Raw genomic sequence first — 16,766 nt, 5'->3', positions numbered from 1 at the left:
ATGCAGTGGGTCACTTGCTTTTGAAGCCCGAGAGTGTGAAGGAAGGTCAATCCCAACTTCTAAAGAATTGGATCATTTTCTCAATGTGTGCAAGATGACCATGCAAATAGGAAAGGGGGTTGGGAAATGAGATCAACTGAGCTGCTGTCGCAGTGAGGCAGCGTATACACAATGGACCGAATGGCCTCTTTCAGTTTGGTACCGTGGTCTGTAGAAGCTATTGAAGCAAAATAGGTATTAAAAACAAACTGTGCTGGATGTTTCTGTGCCCTGTCTATTTTATGAGACCGGTTTAAGCTCTGAGTGTTTGCGATTAGAATGCAATTTGACAGCTCGATATAAATGTAACCTCTTTAATTTTATTTTAATATAGGGTTTGGACTGGCTCCAGCGCTGGCGCTTAGAAACCATCCAACCACCTGATGCTGGCCCAGGATGTGCTGAGAGTTTCTTCTATATCATCCGCGACCAATTCCCTCTTGGACTGGACCCCTGAATGAGTATTCCGCTGGAGAGTAGCGAGGAGCCCAGGACATTCCTGCTTGAAAGTTCTAACCCTTAAAACTGACTGTAGTAAACACTGAGCCCTGTTCACTCTCTCTCAACTATTGAGACAGTCCATTCATTTCCAAATTGGTGACTAAAACCCTTCATGGAGTGATCAGTGCAGATCTGTGATCGCAGCCGCATGGTTGGATCGACTGAGTTACATTTTAGTCTGGATCACATTGGATCTGTTTCCCCACCCCTTCCCCCTGGCAATAATACCTCCTCCCCCATTGGCATAGGTGTTATGGGCTGTTGAGTGAACGGCTGGAAGTGGCCCCTTTAAAATTTTGGGTGAGGGAGGGGGTTGCTGGAAGGGCACGTCATGCGGGTTGTTTTGGTCGGGCCGACCAATGAGACTAGCAGCTTGGGCTGGAGGGCCGAGCGGTGCCCGCGAGTGGCGCAGGTCCCGGGCGCGGTGCAGTGCGGAGCGGGCACTGCCATGGAGCCGGAGGCTGCGGAGCAGCAGAGCGCGGGGGGCCCGGCCGGGGCAGCGGGTCGCAGGCTCAGCAGCCGCACTGTAACTGTCAGCACAGGAAACAGTGTGTGCACAAGCGCACTGGTATAACGAACAGAACCAGTCCGCAGATTACCAGGTAAGCAGCTACGGCGAGGGGGCGGGCACGCACCCACACACTCAGAAAGGGAGAAACAGACATCCTCACCCCCCCCACACACACACACACACACACACTCAGAAAGGGAGAAACAGACATCCTCCCCCCCCCCCCACACACACACACAGAAAGGGAGAAACTAGACATCCACTCACTCACCCACACACACACACTCAGAAAGGAGAAACAGACATCCTCACTCCCCCCCCCCCCACACACACACACACACACACTCAGAAAGGGAGAAACAGACATCCTCCCCCCCCCCCCACACACACACACACAGAAAGGAGAAACTAGACATCCACTCACTCACCCACACACACACACTCAGAAAGGGAGAAACAGACATCCTCACCCCCCCCCCCCCCCCACACACACACACACACACTCAGAAAGGGAGAAACAGACATCCTCCCCCCCCCACACACACACACACACAGAAAGGGAGAAACTAGACATCCACTCACTCACCCACACACACACACTCAGAAAGGGAGAAACAGACATCCTCACTCCCCCCCCCCCCACACACACACACACTCAGAAAGGGAGAAACAGACATCCTCCCCCCCCCCCCCACACACACACAGAAAGGGAGAAACTAGACATCCTCACCCCCCCACACACACACACTCAGAAAGGGAGAAACAGACATCCTCACCCCCCCCCCACCACACACACACACACACTCAGAAAGGAGAAACAGACATCCTCCAACCCCCCCCCCCCACACACACACACACAGAAAGGGAGAAACTAGACATCCACTCACTCACCCACACACACACACTCAGAAAGGGAGAAACAGACATCCTCACTCCCCCCCCCCCCACACACACACACACTCAGAAAGGGAGAAACAGACATCCTCCCCCCCCCCCACACACACACAGAAAGGGAGAAACTAGACATCCTCACCCCCCCACACACACACACAGAAAGGGAGAAACAGACATCCACTCACTCACCCACACACACACACACACAGAGCCTCTCTCTCTCTCTCTCTCACACACACACACACAGAAAGGGAGAGACAGACATCCTCCCCCCCCCCACACACACACAGAAAGGGAGAAACAGACATCCTCTCCCCCCCCCCCCACACACACACACACAGAAAGGGAGAGACAGACATCCTCCCCCCCACACACACACACACACAGAAAGGGAGAAACTGACATCCACTCACTCACCCACACACACACACACAGAGCCTCTCTCTCTCTCTCACTCACACACACACACACAGAAAGGGAGAGACAGACATCCACACACACAGACACACAGAGAGAGAAACATCCACACTGATACAGAGAGTCATCCACACACAGTGATATACAGAGAGACAACGAGACATCCAGAGAGAGAGAGAGAGAGAGACAGACAGACGGAGAGACATCCACACACAGAGAGACAGAGAGAGAGAGACATCCACAGAGAGAGAGAGAGAGAGGCGGAGTGACATCTGCACACAGAGAGACAGAGACAGAGACATCCACACAGAGAGAGACAGAGACAGAGAGAGAGAGACATCCACACACAGAGAGACAGACAGAGAGAGAGACGTCCACACAGAGACAGAGACATCCGCACACATCCACACACAGAGACACATCCGCACACATAGAGAGAGAGACATTCACACAGAGACAGACAGACAAGCAGAGAGAGACATCCACACACACACACCCAGACATAGACATCCGCACAAACACACACACAGAGAGACGCGGGAGTGAGAGTCATACACAGAGAGACTCTGAGAAATATCCACACAGACACAGAGAGAGATACAGAGACATCTACACACGGAGCGTGAGATACAAACATACAGGAGGATGGAGACATAGGGACGTTCAGAGAGAGGCTCACACGCGCACAGACAGGGTAGACACAGGGAAACAAGGGAGGAGAGGGAGAGAGAGACAGACAGAGAAAGAGGATATACAAGCGGAGACGGATACGGACTAAAGACACACAAGCGGTTGGGGCTGGGGGACAGGTGAAGGCAGTCACAGAGGGAGACAGAGACAGAGACTCAGGAACCGTGAAGTCAAACACTGGGAGGAAGGGATGAAGGCAGAGCGAAAGGACGAAGAAGACACCGGGACAGAGGGAGACGTACAGAGAGAGAGAGATAGAGATGGAGGGACCAGGGGATGGAGAGACAGGAGCAGTGATGGGGATAACTAGGCACCGGGAGAGGGACATGGACAGGGAGAGGGAGTTGTGTGCAGAGACAAACACGTAGCTAGTGAGAGAGACAGGGACAGGACCATCTCGGATTGCGGTATCTTATGCTCAGTAGTTGATTGGGAATGTTTATCGCTGAACATAACCTGCGCCAGGAACGCGCTGCCGATTCTGCCGTCGGCAAACCCCAGAAAATCCCTTCCCAGAGACTACCCCTCAGCGTGAGGTTCGCCAGCAGATCGCTGTAGATCTCCTCTGTGTGTGTCTCTGTGTGTGTGTGTGTGTGTGTGTGTGTGTGTGTGTGTCTGTTTGTCTGTCTGTCTGTGTGTGCATGTCTCTGTGTGTGTGTGTCTCTGTCTGTGTGTGTCTCTGTCTGTGTGTGTCTCTGTCTGTGTGTGCGTGTCTGTGTGTGTGTCTGTCTGTGTGTGCATGTCTCTGTCTGTGTGTGTCTCTGTGCGTGTGTGTCTCTATGTGTGTGTGTCTGTGTGTGTGTGTGTGTGCACGCGTGTCTGTGTGTGTGTGTCTGTGTGCGTGTCTGTGTGTGTGTGTCTCTGTGTCTGTGTGTGTGTGTCTGTGTGTGTGTGTGCACGTGTGTCTGTGTGTGCGTGTCTGTGTGTGTGTCTCTATCTGTGTGTGTGTGTGTCTCTGTCTCTGTCTGTGTCTGTGTGTGTGCGTGTCTTTGTCTGTGTGTATGTGTGTGTGTGGGCGGAGGGGGAGGGTGGCTGCAGGAAGTGTTGCCAGTGTCTGCATGAGTGTGAAGTGGATGGAACAGGTCTGTCTTGTGTGCGAGGATGGAGTAGTGAGTGTGTGTGTGTGTGTGTGTGTGTGTGGAGGGGGTGGTGAATAGCTGTTGCTTGGGGTAAGATCTGATTGTGCCTATGTGGTGGGGTTGCTGTGTGTGTGTGTGGGGGTTGGGGGGGATACTGGAAGACTGGTAGGGAGTCACATTACTGTTGATCACTGAGTAGGGTGTCTGTGTGTGTAGTGGGGGGGATGTGGGGCGTGACTGTGTGTGTGTGAGGTGGGGGGTTGTGGGGTGTGACTGTGTGTGAGAGGTGGGGGGGATGTGGGGCGTGACTGTGTGTGTGAGGTGGGGGGGATGTGGGGCGTGACTGTGTGTGTGAGGTGGGGGGGGTGCGAGGTGGGGGGAGTGTGGGACATGACTGTGTGTGTGAGGTGGGGGGATGTGGGGCGTGACTGTGTGTGTGAGGTGGGGGGGTGTGAGGTGGGGGGAGTGTGGGACATGACTGTGTGTGTGAGGTGGGGGGGATGTGGGGCGTGACTGTGTGTGTGAGGTGGGGGGGGATGTGGGGCGTGACTGTGTGTGTGAGGTGGGGGGGGTGTGAGGTGGGGGGAGTGTGGGACATGACTGTGTGTGTGAGGTGGGGGGGATGTGGGGCGTGACTGTGTGTGTGAGGTGGGGGGGATGTGGGGCGTGACTGTGTGTGTGAGGTGGGGCGGTTGTGGGGTGTGACTGTGTGTGTGAGGTGGGGGGGGAGCGGGGCGTGACTGTGTGTGTGAGGTGGGGGGTTGTGGGGCGTGACTGTGTGGTGGGGTGTGACTGTGTGTGTGTGAGGTGGGGGGGTGTGGGGTGTGACTGTGTGGGGGGGTGTGGGGTGTGACTGTGTGTGTGTGAGGTGGGGGGGTGTGGGGTGTGACTGTGTGTGTGAGGTGGGGCGGTGTGGGTTGTGACTGTGTGTGAGGTGGGGGGCTGTGGGGCGTGACTGTGTGTGAGGTGGGGGGTTGTGGGGTGTGACTGTGTGTGAGAGGTGGGGGGATGTGGGGCGTGACTGTGTGTGTGAGGTGGGGGGATGTGGGGCGTGACTGTGTGTGTGAGGTGGGGGGGATGTGGGGCGTGACTGTGTGTGTGAGGTGGGGGGGTGCGAGGTGGGGGGGAGTGTGGGACATGACTGTGTGTGTGAGGTGGGGGGGGATGTGGGGCGTGACTGTGTGTGTGAGGTGGGGGGTGTGAGGTGGGGGGAGTGTGGGACATGACTGTGTGTGTGAGGTGGGGGGGATGTGGGGCGTGACTGTGTGTGTGAGGTGGGGGGGATGTGGGGCGTGACTGTGTGTGTGAGGTGGGGGGGTGCGAGGTGGGGGGAGTGTGGGACATGACTGTGTGTGTGAGGTGGGGGGGATGTGGGGCGTGACTGTGTGTGTGAGGTGGGGGTGTGTGAGGTGGGGGGAGTGTGGGACATGACTGTGTGTGTGAGGTGGGGGGGATGTGGGGCGTGACTGTGTGTGTGAGGTGGGGGGGATGTGGGGCGTGACTGTGTGTGTGAGGTGGGGGGGTGTGAGGTGGGGGGAGTGTGGGACATGACTGTGTGTGTGAGGTGGGGGGGATGTGGGGCGTGACTGTGTGTGTGAGGTGGGGGGGTGTGAGGTGGGGGGAGTGTGGGACATGACTGTGTGTGTGAGGTGGGGGGGATGTGGGGCGTGACTGTGTGTGTGAGGTGGGGGGGATGTGGGGCGTGACTGTGTGTGTGAGGTGGGGGGGTGTGAGGTGGGGGGAGTGTGGGACATGACTGTGTGTGTGAGGTGGGGGGGATGTGGGGCGTGACTGTGTGTGTGAGGTGGGGGGGATGTGGGGCGTGACTGTGTGTGTGAGGTGGGGCGGTTGTGGGGTGTGACTGTGTGTGTGAGGTGGGGGGGAGCGGGGCGTGACTGTGTGTGTGAGGTGGGGGGTTGTGGGGCGTGACTGTGTGGTGGGGTGTGACTGTGTGTGTGTGAGGTGGGGGGGTGTGGGGTGTGACTGTGTGGGGGGGTGTGGGGTGTGACTGTGTGTGTGTGAGGTGGGGGGGTGTGGGGTGTGACTGTGTGTGTGAGGTGGGGCGGTGTGGGTTGTGACTGTGTGTGAGGTGGGGGGCTGTGGGGCGTGACTGTGTGTGAGGTGGGGGGTTGTGGGGCGTGACTGTGTGTGTGTGAGGTGGGGGGTGTGGGGCATGTTGATTTGTGTGTGTGAAGTGGGGGGGTGTGGGGCATGACTGTGTGTGTGAGTTGTGGGGGATGTGGGGCGTGTTGAGGTGTGTGTGAGGTGAGGGGGTGTGGGGCGTGACTGTGTGTGTGTGAGGTGGGGGGTTGTGGGGCATGTTGATGTGTGTGTGTGAAGTGGGGGGATGTGGAGCATGTTGAAGCGTGTGTGAAGTGGGGGGGTGTGGGGCATGACTGTGTGTGTGAGTTGGGGGGGATGTGGGGCATGTTGATGTGTGTGTGAGGTGGGGCAGTGTGGGGCATGTTGATGTGTGTGTGTGAAGTGGGGGGGTGTGGGGCGTGACTGTGTGTGTGAGTTGGGGGGGATGTGGGGCGTGTTGATGTGTGTGTGAGGTGGGGGTGTGTGGGGCGTGACTGTGTGTGTGTGAGGTGGGGGGCTGTGGGGCATGTTGATGTGTGTGTGAGGTGGGGGGGGAGTGGGGCATGTTGATGTGTGTGTGTGAAGTGGGGGGGTGTGGGGCGTGACTGTGTGTGTGAGGTGGGGGGGTGTGGGGCATGTTGATGTGTGTGTGAAGTGGGGGGGTGTGGGGCATTTTGATGTGTGTGTGAGGTGGGGGGTGTGGAGTGTGACTGTGTGTGTGAGGTGGGGGGGTGTGGTGTGACTGTGTGTGTGAGGTGGGGGTTGTGGGGCGTATTGATGTGTGTGTGAGGTGGGGGGTGTGGGGCGTGACTGTGTGTGTGCGGTGGGGGGTGTGGGGCGTGACTGTGTGTGTGAGGTGGGGGGGTGTGGGACGTGACTGTGAGTGTGAGGTGGGGGAGGTGTGGGGCGTGACTGTGTGTGTGAGGTGGGGGGATGTGCGGCGTGTTGATGTGTGTGTGAGGTGGGGGGGGTGTGGGGCGTGTTGATGTGTGTGTGAGGTGGGGGGGGTGTGGGGCGTGTTGATGTGTGTGTGAGGTGGGGGGGGTGTGGGGCGTGTTGATGTGTGTGTGAGGTGTGGATGTGTGGCGTGACTGTGTGTGTGAGGTGGGGGCGGTGTGGGGCGTGACTGTGTGTGAGAGGTGGGGGCGGTGTGGGGCGTGACTGCGTGTGTGAGGTCGGGGGGGTGTGGGGCGTGACTGTGTGTGAGAGGTGGGGGGGGTGTGGGGCGTGACTGTGTGTGAGAGGTGGGGGGGGTGTGGGGCGTGACTGCGTGTGTGAGGTGGGGGGTGTGTGGGGCGTGACTGTGTGTGTGAGGTGGGGGCGGTGTGGGGCGTGACTGCGTGTGTGAGGTGGGGGGTGTGTGGGGCGTGACTGTGTGTGTGAGGTCGGGGGTGTGTGGGGCGTGACTGTGTGTGAGAGGTGGGGGGGGCGTGAGGCGTGACTGTGTGTGAGCGGTGGGGGCGGTGTGGGGCGTGACTGTGTGTGAGTGGGGGGTGTGGGGCGTGACTGTGTGTGAGTGGGGGGTGTGGAGGGCTCTGTGTGATGGGTGGGTGTGTGTCTGTGTGTGGAGGGGTGTGTGTGTGTGTGGTGGGTGTGTGTGTGTGTGGTGGGTGTGTGTGTGTGGTGGTTGTGTGTGTGTGTGGTGGGTGTGTCTGTGTGTGGTGGTTGTGTGTGTGTGTGGTGGGTGTGTCTGTGTGTGATGGGTGTGTGTGTGTGTGATGGGTGTGTCTGTGTGTGGTGGTTGTGTGTGTGTGTGGTGGGTGTGTCTGTGTGTGGTGGGTGTGTGTGTGTGGTGGGTGTGTCTGTGTGTGATGGGTGTGTGTGTGTGGTGGTTGTGTGTGTGTGTGGTGGGTGTGTCTGTGTGTGATGGGTGTGTGTGTGTGTGGTGGGTGTGTCTGTGTGTGATGGGTGTGTGTGTGTGTGATGGGTGTGTCTGTGTGTGGTGGTTGTGTGTGTGTGTGGTGGGTGTGTGTGTGTGTGATGGGTGTGTGTGTGTGTGGTGGGTGTGTGTGTGTGTGATGGGTGTGTGTGTGTGTGGTGGGTGTGTCTGTGTGTGGTGGGTGTGTCTGTGTGTGGTGGTTGTGTGTGTGTGTGGTGGGTGTGTGTGTGTGGTGGTTGTGTGTGTGTGTGGTGGGTGTGTCTGTGTGTGATGGGTGTGTGTGTGTGTGATGGGTGTGTCTGTGTGTGGTGGTTGTGTGTGTGTGTGGTGGGTGTGTCTGTGTGTGATGGGTGTGTGTGTGTGGTGGTTGTGTGTGTGTGTGGTGGGTGTGTCTGTGTGTGATGGGTGTGTGTGTGTGTGGTGGGTGTGTCTGTGTGTGATGGGTGTGTGTGTGTGTGATGGGTGTGTCTGTGTGTGGTGGTTGTGTGTGTGTGTGGTGGGTGTGTGTGTGTGTGATGGGTGTGTGTGTGTGTGGTGGGTGTGTGTGTGTGTGATGGGTGTGTGTGTGTGTGGTGGGTGTGTCTGTGTGTGATGGGTGTGTCTGTGTGATGGTTGTGTGTGTGTGTGGTGGGTGTGTCTGTGTGGTGGTTGTGTGTGTGTGTGTGGTGGGCGTGTCTGTGTGTGGGAGGGTGTGTCTGGGTGTGGGGCGGTGTGTGTGGTGGGTGTATGTATGTGTGTGTGTGGTGGGTGTGTCTGTGTGTGGGCGTGTGTGTGTGGTGGGTGTGTGGAGGGCTGGGTGTGGGAGGGTGTGTCTGGGTGTGGAAGGGTGTGTCTGGGGGGGTGTGTGTGTGTGTATGTGGGGGGGTGTGTGTGTGGTGGGGTGTGTCTGTGTGTGGTGGGGTGTCTGTGGTGGGTGTGTGTGTGTGTGTGTGTGTGAGTGTGTCTGTGTGTGTGTGTGTGTGAGTGTGTGTGTGTGTGTCTGTGTCTGTGTGTGTCTGTGTCTGTGTGTGTTTGTGTGTGTGTGTGTCTGTGTGTGTCTGTGTCTGTGTGTGTCTGTGTCTGTGTGTGTGTGTGTGTGTGTGCGTGTGTGTGTGTGAGAGTGTGTGTGTGAGTGTGTGTGTGTGAGAGTGTGTGTGTGAGTGTGTGTGTGTGTGTGTGAGAGTGTGTGTGTGAGTGTGTGTGTGTGTGTGTGAGAGTGTGTGTGTGAGTGTGAAGGGTTTAGCTCTTACTGCACCTCATGCCCTCAGCCTGCACCACCCGCTGCCGCAGAAACACCTCCCTGACCCCTCCCACACCTACCCCCGCACCCGCACCTGCACCCACCCCCGCACCTACCCCCGCACCCGCACCTGCACCCACCCCCGCACCCACACCCAGCCCTGCACCCACCCCCGCACCCACCCCCGCACCCACCCCCGCACCCACCCCCGCACCCACACCCAGCCCTGCACCCACCCCCGCACCCACACCCAGCCCTGCACCCACCCCTGCACCCACCCCCGCACCCGCACCCACCCCCGCACCCACCCCCGCACCCACCCCCGCACCTGCACCCACCCCCGCACCTGCACCCACCCCCGCACCTGCACCCACCCCCGCACCCACCCCCGCACCCGCACCCACACCCGCACCCACCCCCGCACCTGCACCCACCCCCGCACCCACCCCCGCACCCACACCCACACCTGCAGTACCAAAGTGCAGGCCCCAATGTGGGGCAGCCTGAGGATGGGGTTGGGGGCTGAGGTGAAAGAACAACTTCCTGTGGAACCAGCTGTGACACCCCCACCCCCGAACGAGCAAGCGAGTGTGGGTGTGGGGAGATGACTGTGACCACCCCCCTCCCCCTACCGACCATGCCTTTCCCCAGAATCACCTGGGAGCGATCAGTGTTGCCCCTGGCGGAGGGGGACACACTCTGCAATGTGAGCATGGTCAAGGACGTTTGCTGTAAATGAGCAGCAAGCCCCCCCAATCTGACTGTGTGGGAATGTGGAGGTCACAGCTTTGAGCTGTGTACCTCTCTCTCGCTCTCTCGCTCTCGCACGACACTTCCATCAGAAGCCTCATTATGTGAAGATTTCAATCTAACTTTTACACCCGACACTTAGGTTTTTATTTAAACCATGCCCAGGGGACTCTAATTGAGAAAAGGTCGGTTTATCTGGAAGATTTCTTCCAAAGTAGAATCTCAGTTCTCTAGAATGAAATATTCAGGAGCAGTGATGGAGAGGTTGGGAGGCAGAATCATCCCTACATCACACATTCGCTCCCTCCCTGGGTTTAACATCAAGTTGTTCAGGGAATAGGGAATGTCATGACATTGGGTACAATTTACAAATTTATAACCATCTCCCCAAATCCCACTGTCTTGCCATATCTTTCCCACCCACTCATCTGCTTTCTCCCCGTACACCTCAATCCCACCTGCTCCCCATTTTCATCAATGCGTTCTTCCTGCATCCGTCAATCCATTCTTCTTCCCATATCCATACAGCCCTCCCGCTCGCTGTATCCCTCACTCTCACAAGCCCACCTTTTTCCCCTTCTCCTTCAAGCACACCTTCTCCCTTACTCTCAATCGCTCTTTAACCCCCTAGCCCTCTATCCCTGCTCTCTGTTGGACAGTGTTTACTCTTAACACTTTTCTCAGGGTGAGGTTGACCAGCCGTCACTGTCCCTGCATTATCAGTGGAACAGTACAGTTTACTGCCACATGTGACACAACCTCAGGTACGCTGCTCCCATTTTGCAATTCCCTTTTGCTGCACATAATGCTTCAAATGGTTGCATAGGGACTAGCCGTGATCTAATTAAATGGTGGGATGGACACAAGGGGCTGAATGGTCTTTTTTTGTCACAGTGTTCCTGGGTTTACTTCCCTTGTACATGTTCACACATTATCAGGATATGAGGCTGGTTAGGCTTGGAGTTATTTTGCTGGAGCAGGGGAGGCTGACGGGTGAACTTCGAGGCTCATAAAATCACGAGAGGCATGGATAAGGTGATTAATGAAGGCCTGTTCCTCAGGGTAAGGGAGTTCAAAACCTGTGGGCATTGGTTTAAGGTGAGGTGGGAAAGATTTAAAAGGGACCCGAGGGGCACCTTTTTCACACAGAGGGTGGTGCGTGTATGGAACGAGCTGCCAGAGGAAGTGGTAGAGGCCGGTACAATTACAACATTGAAAATCATTTGGACGTGTACATGGAAGCAAATGGGACTAGTTCAGTTTAGGAAACCTGGTTAGAATGGACATGATGGGCCGAAGGACCTGTTTCCATGCTGTATACCTCTGTGGTTCTATACTAAGCAAATCACAGCCTCCACTGACCGTTGGACTAACCACAACCCGTTCTTTCCAAAATATTCATTCTCAGAAAATGGCCTTTGGTAGAAATGCTGGTATAAATGTCAGTCTTGGGGTTCCTTGAGATGCTGGCTTTGGGCTTTCTCCTTCTCACAACCTTCTATCCTCTATATCTCACTTTCCCAACATTGTCTTTCATTCTAAATGTCTTTCCCTGCTTCTGGGAAGCTCATTGTTTCTTTGTTTTTGTGATTTTTTTTCCTGACCTCCCATGAAACAGTTTGCAACATTTTCTTCCTTAAAATGCAACGCTACTGCACAACGGTGTCAGTTGCTGCAGCATTTGGTTCCTCCAGCTCCCAACATTTGTCTTTCTGAGTCAAGCCTCAGTACAGGGCTGGAGCTCATTCGCGATCTGTGGCTGATGTGGCAGAAAAGCTGGGTGCCATCCTTTCTTTATTGAATCGAATGTAATCAAAAGGAGCAATTTGAAACGGAACATGAACACCCTCCCAGTGTTCTTCCCTCAAAGAATGACCTTAAAAACTGTTCACATTACATCACACCAGCTGGGAATTAGGCGATTCAGTTCAACTTGTCCGTTCTACGCTCTATACCAGACCCCTCCCAACCAATCCCTAAATTCTGTCCTTCTGTTATTTTCTCTCCTACATTTAGCTAGCTTCACCAAATCTCGGAAGGAGTCTGTTCAGCTCATTGTGTCGGCACCATCTCAGAAATGAGCATCTTTAGCTCCTGACTATCGTCTGCTTTTCTCCCCCACAGCTTTTCACTTTTTTTTAAAAAATGAACCAATGCTATCTTGAATGCTTCAACTGAACATGCCTCCACCACATTCCCAGGCAGTGCATTCCATGGTCCAACTACTTGAATGAGATAGATTTTCCTCACTTTGCCTTTGCTTCTTTGGCAGATCACTTTAGATCTATGTACTTTCTTTCTTCCTTTTCTGAACTGGAACAATTTCTCCCGATTTACTCTCTCCAGTCCAGACTTGATATTCAAAATCTCTGTTAGATCTATCACTTTAAATGTATTTGTGCTCTGTACCATACCACTTCCTGAGCAACACATTCCATATTCTTATCATTCTATTCTAAAAGGAATGTAATCAGAATTGTTTATTTGATTTCTTGGTGATTATATTTGCGTTTTCCCCAAGCTATTCTTCCCTGTCAGGAACATTGTCTCTGTGTCTGCAAGGTAAACTTGGAAAGAATGTTTCCTGTTGTGACTCAGGTCAGAACCAGGGGACATTGTTTTAAATTAGAGGTTACCCTTTTGGGACAGAGATGAGAAATTGTTTCTCTGAGGTTTCTTCTACCTCAGAAGGCCGGGGTGTAAGGGTCTTTGAATATATTTAAAGACAAGAGGCAGGTAAATTCTTGTGAGGCTGGGATAGTCGGGTTTAGATAGGAATATGGAATTCAAAACAAAATATATCAAAACCAAAAGAGCTGCAGACACAACTTTCGATGAGCAGAGAGATCTTAGTGTCCATGTGCACAGATCCTTGAAAGTTGCCACCCAGGTTGACAGGGCTGTTAAGAAGGCATACAGTGTTTTAGCTTTTATTACTAGAGGGATCGAGTTCCGGAACCAAGAGGTTATGGTGAAGCTGTACAAAACTCTGGTGCGGCCGCACTTGGGAGTATTGTGTACAGTTCTGGTCACCGCATTTTAAGAAGGATGTGGAAGCTTTAGAAAGAGTGCAGAGGAGATTTACTAGGATGTTGCCTGGTATGGAGGGAAGGTCTTACGAGGAAAGGCTGAGGGACTTGAGGCTGTTTTCGTTAGAGAGAAGAAGGTTGAAAGGTGACCTAATTGAAACATATAAAATAATCAGAGGGTTAGATAGGATGGATAGGGAGAGCCTTTTTCCTAGGATGGTGACGGAGAGCACGAGGGGGCATAGCTTTAAATTGAGGGGTGAAAGATATAGGACAGATGTCAGAGGTAGTTTCTTTACTCAGAGAGTAGTAAGGGAATGGAACGCTTTGCCTTCAACGGTAGTAGATTCGCCAACTTTAGGTACATTTAAGTCGTCATTGGACAAGCATATGGACGTACATGGAATAGTGTAGGTTAGATGGGCTTGAGATCGGTATAACAGGTCGGCACAACATTCGAGGGCCGAAGGGCCTGTACTGTGCTGTAATGTTCTATGTTCTATGTTCTATGTTCTACGCTGTAAACCAGGAACAAAAACAAAGTTGCTGGAAAAGCTCAGCAGATCTGGCAGCATCTGAGGAAGGGCCACCGGACCCAAAACGTTAACTCTATTTTTTCCTCCACAGATGCTGCCAGATCTGCTGAGCTTTTCCAGCAACTTTGTTTTTGTTCCAAAAATAGATCAACATGATCTAACTGAATGGCTTACTTCTGTTCCTTACTCATGTTTATATTCACATGATTCATTCCTTTGATAATCTGTTAGATCACTCCTTAATCTTTTCTTTCTCATAGAATCCCTATAATGCAGAAAGAGGCTATTCAGCCCATTGAGTCTACACTAGCCCACTGAAGAGCATTCCACTCAATCCCTGTAACCCCACATTTACAATGACTAATCCACCTAGTTTGCACATCCCCAAACATTAACAAAAGTTTAACATGGCAATTCCACCTTACCTGTATGTTTTGGACTGTGGGAGGAATCCAGGACACCCTGCAGAGACAGTCACCCAAGGCCAGAGTCAAACCTGGGTCTCTGGCGCTGTGAGGCAGCAGTGCGACTCACTGACCCACCGTGCCACCCACATTTCTAGAGAAAAAAACACCTCCACCTCAACTGTGTTCAACCTCTCTGGATGGTTATAACCTCAGGAAAAAGTCTGTAAATCACTTTTGCATTTCTTGTATCTTTATATCCTTATTTTAATATGGAGACTGGAACTGTGCGTAGTTAATTAAATATGGCCTAACTAAGGTTCTACGTATGTTTATCATAACATTACTGTTTTTAATAGTAAGCCTGTAGAAATGGATATAGGAACAGAATAGAGCCATTCAGCCCATCAAACCAGCTGCTTCATTCACTTAGATCATCTACTTCAGTATCATTTTCTACCGCTACCTCCGTATCCCTTATGTCATTGGTCTGCAGAAATCTAATGATTTATGTTCTGAACCCCCTCAATGATTGCATTTCCACAGCCTCTGGGATGGAGAATTCCAAAGATTCACGTTAAGAAATTCCTCTTCATCTTAGTCTGTAGATAGTCTCCCCGTTATCCTAGGATCATGTGCCCTGGGTTTAAACTCACCAGTCAGGGGGAGCATCCTATCTACATCCAACCCATCACATCCTGGTGAACAGTGGTACTTAGCTTGTATTTGTTAGTGGTATTGTTAACTGCCTGTATGTTTCATTTCAGTGTTCAAGGGATTTTGCTGTGTGCAGGCTTATTGTTATAATTAGTATGAAACTAACTCAGCAACTGTGCGGAAGTTTACGATATACAGAGGCTGTGATGAGATGTTATAGAAATGCATGTTCCACCTTTCTGTCTATTGCCTCTGACAGTGCATAATGCATTTATTATATTGCATTTTTAACAATGTACATTGATATTAATATGTAACATCAATATACAACACCAGACAAGAATAATACAGTGCAGGACACCATGGATGGGGTGAATAGCCCCAATCGTTTTCCTCGGGTTGGTGAGTCCAAAACTAGAGGGGCATAAGTTTAAGGTGAGGGGGAAAAGATTTAAAAATGACCTGAGGGGAAATGTTTTCATGCAGAGGGTTGTATGTGAATGGAACGAAGAAGTGCGAGAGGAAGTGGTGGAGGCTGGTACAATTACAACATTTAAAAGGCACCTGGATGGGTACATGAATAGGAAGGGTTTAGAGGGATAGGGGCCAAATGCTGGCAAATGGGACTAGGTCAGACTGGGATGTCTGGTTGGCGTGGACCTGACAGTTGGTCTGTTTCTGTGCTATATGACTCTAATTCTATGACTGTATGTAGCCTATTTTACTATCCTGCTCTTTGAAAGAGCTTTCGCAATTAATCCCACCCCTGCAATCTTCAAATTCCTCCTTTTTTGAGTATTTATTTAATTTGCCCTTGAAAGATTGAAACTACATTCACCATCCTTAAAGGCAACACATTCCCAATCACGACATCTAATTGGATCAAAAACATTCTCTCCTCTTCCCCAGTTCTTTTTCCAACTACCTTACATTTTGCGAATCATCCATAGATCCTTGGTTTTATTGCTGCATCTTTGGTGTCAAGCTCTGGAATTCTATCCTAAGGGTCTTTGCCTCTCTCTCCTCCTTTGAGCCACACTGTAAAACTGACCCCTTGTGTTAAACCTATAGTTTCCTGTCCATGCCCGTTCTGGTGTCAGATTCTGTTACAATATTCATTAGAAGCATTTTGAGATGTTACAGACATCTCATAAGTTCATGTTAGTAACCTAGGACTGAAGAGTAGTAGGCCATTTGGCCCCTTGAGCTTGTTCTGTCATTCATCGAGATCACGGCTGATCTAATCGTCTCCACTTCCCGATCTGAACTTCCTAACCTCTCATTCCCTTGTCCATCAAACATTATCTTCTTTAAGTAAACTCTGTGACCAAGCTCCGCTGTTTCACGGGAAGCAGAATTTGACAAACTGTGAGAGACAAAGATTTTTCCTAATCTCTATTTACCCCAGAGCTCCCTGGATGGCCCAGTGATTATTTAGCAGATCCCAGCATCGATCTTTGATCAAAGCTAATTCTCTAAACTCTTTGGGTTAGAGAAAGAGCTAAACTGCTGATGGCCGTCCAATTACCTGGTGCTGCTGAATGCCTACAGGCGCCAAGTACAGTTCTCAGCCAAGCCTTCCTGTGTGAATAGCCTAGTACCGTCTGCTGTCCACGGGTGTGTGTGTGATGAAGAATTATTCTTGATTGAGTTGAGAATCATTAGTTTAAGGACGGGTCGGGGTGTTGAGATTTGAAATAGAGTGGTGTATCTAAATTCCTGAACAGACATCAGTCATAAGCAGAGGTCATACCTTCTCATAGAATCCCAACAGTGCAGATAGAAGCCATTCAGCGCATTAAGATTGCACCAACCCTCCAAAGAGCATCCTACCCTATCCCTGTAACCCACATTTACCTCAGTTGGCCCATCCAGCCTGCATATCCCTGAACATTTACAGGGCAATTTAGCCAATCAGCCTAATGTACACATCTTTGGACTGTGGGAGGAAACTGGAGCACCCGGAGGAAACCCACGCAGACACAGGGAGAATGTGCAAACTCCACACACAGTCACCCGAGGGTGGAATCGAACCAGCAGAGCTAACCACTCAGCCACCTTGCCGCCCCTCCTCTGTGC

General features: G+C 52.5%; 1 protein-coding gene across 1 annotated transcript in view; it reads left to right on the top strand.

The window, feature by feature from the left end:
* The first annotated feature begins 930 nt into the window (after positions 1-930).
* The window catches only part of LOC125466005 (small conductance calcium-activated potassium channel protein 2), a 135,323-nt gene continuing 119,487 nt past the window's right edge, over positions 931-16,766 (top strand). The window contains exon 1 of the mRNA XM_048560081.2: positions 931-1,142. The gene's annotated coding sequence lies outside the window, so the exon portion shown is untranslated. The remainder of the gene's footprint in view (positions 1,143-16,766) is intronic.

This window comes from Stegostoma tigrinum, chromosome 30, assembly GCF_030684315.1.
Source record: "Stegostoma tigrinum isolate sSteTig4 chromosome 30, sSteTig4.hap1, whole genome shotgun sequence".
Lineage (NCBI taxonomy): Eukaryota > Metazoa > Chordata > Chondrichthyes > Orectolobiformes > Stegostomatidae > Stegostoma > Stegostoma tigrinum.
Note: the sequence above shows the minus strand (reverse complement) of the source record. Positions and strands in the feature narration are given on the sequence as shown.